Source organism: Ovis aries, chromosome 7, assembly GCF_016772045.2.
Source record: "Ovis aries strain OAR_USU_Benz2616 breed Rambouillet chromosome 7, ARS-UI_Ramb_v3.0, whole genome shotgun sequence".
In the NCBI taxonomy this organism is placed as follows: domain Eukaryota; kingdom Metazoa; phylum Chordata; class Mammalia; order Artiodactyla; family Bovidae; genus Ovis; species Ovis aries.
The window spans coordinates 4,283,772-4,290,719 of NC_056060.1; the positions used below are offsets into that span (position 1 = coordinate 4,283,772).

At 50.5% G+C, this 6,948-nt stretch overlaps 1 pseudogene; it reads right to left on the minus strand.

Moving 5' to 3' along the window:
• Positions 1-3,549: 3,549 nt before the first annotated feature.
• LOC121820020 (F-box only protein 27-like) lies at positions 3,550-5,187 on the minus strand (annotated as a pseudogene).
• Between the last annotated feature and the right edge of the window lie 1,761 nt (positions 5,188-6,948).

Below are 6,948 nucleotides of genomic sequence, written 5' to 3' on the forward strand. Positions count from 1 at the left end.
TCTAACTGAAAGGCGGTGTCCAACCAGCACGCCGAGGATGGCAGATCAGGCGGAGGGCAAATGCCTGAGAAGCAGGTTATGAGAAAATGGGTGTCTCCGGTATAACCTGGGTCAGCTGTGCAGAAGACATGAGCCGACCTGTGTTCTACACACTGCAGACAAGGGCTCTGCTTGGAAACCCTCTGACCCTTCCCCAGCACTGCGTGGCCTCTGACAAGTGGCGCACGGACGGGGGAGGACACATGTCACCAGTGTCAGAGGCTGACTCACTTCCCTCTTCTCGGCAGTAAGCACAAAGGCCAAAGGCGGGCCCTGCACCCAGAGAGAGCCAGCAGCTCTGAAGGCGGGTCCTTCCGGATCAGCGGCGGAGAAACCGTATCTATGAATATTCATCCGCTGCTCAGTGCGGAGTGTTCTGTGTAAAGACCCTTTGAAAGCTGATGAGAACTGGCATAAAAGGGTTTGATTAACTCCTGAGTCAGCTGGCCCCTACCCCAGAACACATGCAGCGGTTGTCATAGAGAGCGGGTTAACTGAGGGACCGCTTCTGCAGATGTGTGGGCTTGGCGCGGCGGCAGCTGCCCACTTTCCTGCAAGAATCAAACGGGTGCTGGAATTGGGCTGGGACCTGGGGAACTAAGTAAGCCACGGATCTAAAAACCAAACCAGACCTCAGCTCCCTGAGGGTACGTCCTCGATGCTCGCAATTTCTAAGCTGTCAGGTCTGAGGAGGAGGGGGGACCTCTACCTGAAAATGTTCCCCTTCCCTGTCTCCTTCCTCAGCTCCCACCATCCTAGACGGATGGTCTCAGAGACTCCTGCTGAAGGCTGCCCGCCTGCTCCACCCCACAGGGATGCTTCACTCTGCAGCCCCGCTTGTAGGCACCTCCCATGGGGAAACCAGCTACACACCCTGCCATCTTGTTACCCCTGCACTGTTAGCCTGCTTTATAAGGAGTTTTACGACCATTAGTTAACACCTATATACCCTTTCCGGGTTCATTCATTCCCACACTCATCTTCATTCAATAAACATATATTGAACAAATAACATGTACCTCAACTTAAATGCTGAAGATTCAAAGATAATGACAAAGATAATCATGATAATAATAAATGATGATGATATAACAACACAATAACAACCATGATAATAATACTTACTGGATGCCATACTCCAGCCCCTGGGTTATACACTACCCCATTTAATTCTCACAACAACCCTTAGGAGGAAGGTTTATAATTATCCCCATTTAGGAACCATATTCAATATTCCCTGATAAGCCATAATGGAAAATAATATGAAAATGAATATATATATATACACACACAGAGATACATATAACTGAATCATTCTGCTGTACAGCAGAAATTAACATAGCCTTGTAAATCAACTATACTTCAATAAAATTTTTTTCAAAACCAAATGAAAAGAACTAAGAAATCAAGACTGAAAATATATAACTATTTCTATTCTATCTAAGAGGAAACTGAGGCTCAGAAAAGGCTAATTAATTTGCCTGAGGCTACACAGTTAGTATATGATAAAGCAGTTAAAGCTCCTGACTTTGGGAAGAGAGAAACCCCCTTTAAAATCTATCTGAGACAGACTGTGCCATACACACAAACTGCAGTCAGTTTGAGCTCCATGCAGGTTTTCTGAAGCACCTCTGAATTCTTGCCAACTAACAGGTCCCTTCCCTTATGCATGGTTTTAGGCCCCTTTCACATTTATAGCACATGTTTCTTTCATGCGTTTTTCACATTTTGTTTTTTTCCCCGCCCCCCAAAAACAGGGTAACTTTATATAGCAGACCCTGTTAAATCCTAAGCAACATTTACCTGACTGTCCACTTTTCAACAGCACCCAAATTTTGCTCACTCTCCGCCAAGGATCTGTGCACTTCAGGAACTGACCTGAGCCTCCAGGAGTGGCATTAGGATGAGCATGCGAAACAGTGCAATGAGACAAAGGAAGACAGCCAGGGAGGCTCCTGGGGACATTTTTTAAAAACTCTTTAATAAAAGAGATAAGAGACTAAGCAGGAAAGTGACCCCCACCCCCGCTTTTTTTTGCCTCTGCACATGACTGTCTGTGTGTGAAGCTTGGAACTACGGCAGCCACTTTGAGACCAGGGGAACCAGACAAGCCAACACAGTCAAGTCAAAAAGAATCTGGGTCTTTGATGACACTGTTAAATAAATTAACCAATCCTGGAGCAGTCTTTCTGCCAGATTTCTTATTAATCAAGATCATAAATACCCTTACCATCCCAGCCTTGTTGAATACCACTGTGATTATCCATGAATGAAACGCAACTATGCTCCCTGCTAGCAACAGCCATGCCCACTGATGTCCTGAGAAGAGGGCGGAAGGGTTACAAGCACAGCCTGCTGCCCTACAGCTCTCCACAGTCTGCCACGGTCTCCCGTGCCCTGCACTGCCTGCCAGCTCCCTTGCTCTGGTTCCCAGCCCAGCCCATCTGAGGATAAGGCCCACACCTGATCACCTGAGCCTCACTTCTCTCCAGCCTCAAGTCACAAGGCCTCCCTAAGGCTTCAGGTGCCCTGCCCCTTACTCTCTGGGTCTGTCAGAGGATGTAGGGGTGGGATGGTGCCTGGCGACAGTGCTAAGAAAGCTGCACAAATTCGAATCCAGGACTGAGTAAAGCCCACAACAGCATTGAGGCAGTCTCAAGGAAAAGAGAAAGAAGAGGCTTTCTATGAGTGTCTGTGCCAACAAACTCAGCTTGCAGAACTGTAGGGGCAGAATAAGTCATGTGAAGGGGGAGGAGACATGAAATGCTAACATGCATTTGTTTTATAAAAGAGACCACTTACTGAGCATTGACTGCGTCAAACTGTGCCAAGCGATTAAGATAAATCAACTCCTTTCTGTGTTACTCTCTCCTTTTCTTTCCCGGTGAAGTAGGGATTTCACTGTCTCTGTTCCAGAGAGGAATGTTGAGGAGGTTATGTAACTTTGCAAACTTGAATGCTGCTAGCAGAGAGCCAAGATTCAAACTGGCTTCAGCCTGACACACAGCCCACGTTCCACAAACGACCACCAGGTACCATTCATTCCTTGTTCTAATAAGAATTTGCTGAGCACCAGCCCTGAGCCAGCCAGGACTGGTGTTCAATACTTCAGGTACAAAGACAATTAAGGCATAGTCTGTCCTGATGGAGCTTTCGGGCCAGCAGGGACACAGGCTCATCTGCATATCATACCATGGAAAGACCCCCAGGCGTGATGGAGCACAAGGGGGGCACATAATTCACCCCAGGGGCAAAGAGGCTGAGAGGAGGAGTCATGGAGGAGATGAGATGCAACGCGCATGCTCAGTCATGTCTGACTCTTGCTACCCCATGGACTATCGCCGGCTATGTTCCTCTGTCCATGGAATTTTCCAGGCAAGAACACTGCACTGGGTTGCATGATACCTCCTCAATTTTTTTTTTTTTTTTTTTTGGCAAAATAATACTACATTTATTACCTATAATTGGCAGAGACATTCCTGATTTATTCTCTCTATATTTAAAAGAATTTCCAAATGTAAAATTTTATACACCATGAGATCCAGGAGAGGGTTGGGCTCAGGGGACCACATCATTGTTCACAGGGTGAGCAGAACCCTCTGTCTCCAAACATTTTTTGAGTTGGTTCACTCTCCACTGTGAGTCTTGGTCCTGGTCTTAAAACCCCACAAAGTGAAATTCGTCACCCATGGGGGCTGGAATTTTCTCAGTCATAGGAATGAGCTTCCAGTTCAGACAAGAGGAGAGGGCTTCCTGCAAAGGACCAATGAAGCCTCTACAGCAGGACTGAGAGGAGACAAGGGCAGAGGGCAGGGGGGCTGAACCAGAGGGTCACCGGTGAGGAGCCCTTTCATGACCCAGCCTTTCCCTGTGCTCACCCATGGGTTTCCAATCAGAAGAACAGGGCCTGCCCTACAGAAGTAGCAGGAATTTTCTTCTAGTAGGACCCTCGACTGGACCCAAGAGATACCAGGATGGCCAGGAGCTACAAGTCCTTAATTAGAGAAATAATGTCCCTGCACGCAAAGTTCCTGACATCCATGGGGTGGTTGTTCTCCAAGGATAGCTCTTGACGAGGATAGGCAACCTCCACAATGAAACTGGAGTTGAGCAAACTGGTGTTGGTAAGTTCGACTCCACTTGGCTCATTCTTGAGATCCACGACTAAGATCCGCTGTTTCACAGACACAAAGCGAACACCCTTCTCAAGGCTGGAGAACACATGATTGACATTCAGGAAGAAAAAGAGGTAAGCTCCATTGCGCCTTCAAATGCTGAGTTGGGGGCCTTCTGGCAGGTGGTATTTTCCCTAGATGGCTGCAACAATGTCTCCACTTCCACACATCCTTCTAGAATCATGCCACTCCTCACCCAGGGGTGGAGTCTAATGCCCACCCCCTTGAATCTGGGCAGGTTTCATTGTAACCAAGAGTGTGGTGGGAGTGATGCTGAGTGACTTTCACCAAGTGACTTCCACAGCAGGATCACAGAGGCAATGCAGCTTCTGCTGGTTTCTCCAGCAGCCTCATGGAGCCCTGAGCCACCAGGAAGCAGCTGCCTACCCCAAAGCCGCCATGCGGGCAGACACAGAAATCTCAATCTTCCCACTATCCAGGAGTTCTGGCCATAGGCCCTCTTCCTCTAGGTCCAATACTTCCTTCTTTAGAAACCACCTAGGCCACGAGGGCTCTGAGAGTTCCGGAGGAGGTTGTGTCCTATGGGTCTGCGCTCGCAGAAGCGGCCCAGGATGCAGGGCCCGGGGGCGTCAGCAGGGGGCAGGCAGGTGCGGATGACGGGCCACGGGTCGGGGTGTTTCCAGGGCAGGATGCTCGGCCACAGGTCCCAGCCGTCCACCACGTCTCGCCAGCGCCGGCACACCGGGCGGCAGTGCCGGAGCAGCGTGCTTGGGGGCAGGTAGCTCAGCACCTCCTGGAGCAGCTCGTTAGGCAGTCGGTTCAGGTTCAGCACCTCCTCGGGTTCGCGGTCCCGAGCGGGGACTCTGGCAGGCAGGCCCCCAGAGGCCCCCAGGTCGTCCTCCCCAGGCCAGGCTGCCGCTGCCCACAGTCCCAGGCAGCCAGTCCCCTCTGGGGCGCGCAGAGCCCCGGCTGAGTCCGCATCTCGGCATGCTGCTCCACCCCAGCAGACCATCACCTTGCTCCCGATACCTCCTCAATTTTAAACAAGAGTTAAGAGTAGCTAAGGAGGGGACTTCCATGGCGGTCCAGTGGCAAAGACTCTGCATTCCCAATCCAGGGTCCTGGGTTTGATTTCTGGTCAGGGAATTAGAGCTCCCCTTGTAGCTCAGTCAGTAAAAAATCTGCCTGCAATGCAGGAGACCTGGGTTTGATTGCTGGGTCGGGAAGATCCCCTGGAGAAGGAGATGGCAACCCACTCCAGTATTCGTGCCTGGAGAATCCCACATGAGACAACTGGAAAAGATCCCGTATGCCCCAAAAGACCTGGAAGAGCCAAATAAATGAATAAAAATTTAAAAAAAAAAAAAAAAGAAAGAAAGAAAGAGTAGCTGAGGGGGCAGCGCTGCAGAGGGGAGGAAGCCGTGACGGCATGGCTAGAAGGGACTGCAGACAGTTCTCGGCTGCGGGGAGGCTCAGGGAGTGTCAGGAAACATCTCTGCCTGTCCCAGTTGGGGGCTGGAACCACTCAGAGGGCGTGAGTGGAGGCCGTGAAGGCTGCTGAGCATCACAGCACAGCCCACAGTGAAGAATTATCTGGCCTAATTATCCAGCCAAAAAGCAGGTCGAGAAACTCTGCTTTAGATTTTTAGCCTAGTCCGTGCGTGCAAAGTCCACTTCAGTCGTGTCCGACTCTTTCTGACCCTGTGGATCACAGCCCTCCAGGCTCCTCTGTCCGTGGGATTCTCCAGGCAAGAATACCTGAGTGGGTTCTCATGCCCTCCTCCAGGAGATATTTCCGACCCTGGGATCAAATCCGCATCTCTTGCGTTGGCAGGTGGGATCTTTACCACTAGCGCCCCCCTGGGAAGCCCTTAACCTAGTTCAGCCCTAGTCATTTGGCAGAGAAGAAGAAGAAGGCGCTAAGCGCTAAGCCATCCAGACTCTAAGACGCCCAGGGCAGGCAGAACTCTCTGCTGGCCGCTGACACCAGTAGAGCCTGGTGTGCCCCTATAGGAATGGCCCAGGCTCTGGCGCCAGACTGCCTGGGCTTGAGTTCCACATCCGACTCTATGACTGCGCTACTTCGAGCAAGTCCCTGGTTTCAGTTTCCCGTCCGTAAAATGAGGACATACCAATACTTATGAGGTAGGGTGGCTGTTCTAGTTATTTATTGCTGAATCCAAACTACGCAAAATGTAGTGACTTAAAATAGTCATTTTAGCTTGCTCCCAAGACTGTGGGACAGTAAATCAACTGTACTTCACTTCACACAAAAAAAGATTGTGGGTCAAGAAGTTAAGCAGGCTCAGCTGCGCAGTACTCGGATCTATGTGGTGTTGCTGGGATGACACCCAGGTGGGGCGGTGGGATCCAAGATGGCTTGTTCTCTGCCGGCTCTGATGCCCCACAGGAACAGCTGGAGGCGGCCCCGTCCCTCTCTGTAGTCTCAGGGGCCTCCCCATGGTTGCTCTGGCAGAGCAGGCAAATCTCCTGTGCGGTGTCTGGGTTCCCCAAGAGTGAGTGTCCAAGAGCCAGGGTTTCCAAAGTCAGCTTAGAGCTGGCCCATCAGCACTTCTGCCATATTCTATGGATCAGAGGCAGCAGGGGGCCATCCAGATTCCAGGGGCGGGCACACAGACCCCAATTCACAGTGGGAAGAGCGTCAAACGTTCCTCTCTTTCAGTGGCTGTGGGAATGAGACCTCTTGATACACAAGAAACACTGTGAACAGCCCCAGCATGAAGCAAATACTCATTTGCTGTTAGTGCTGGCT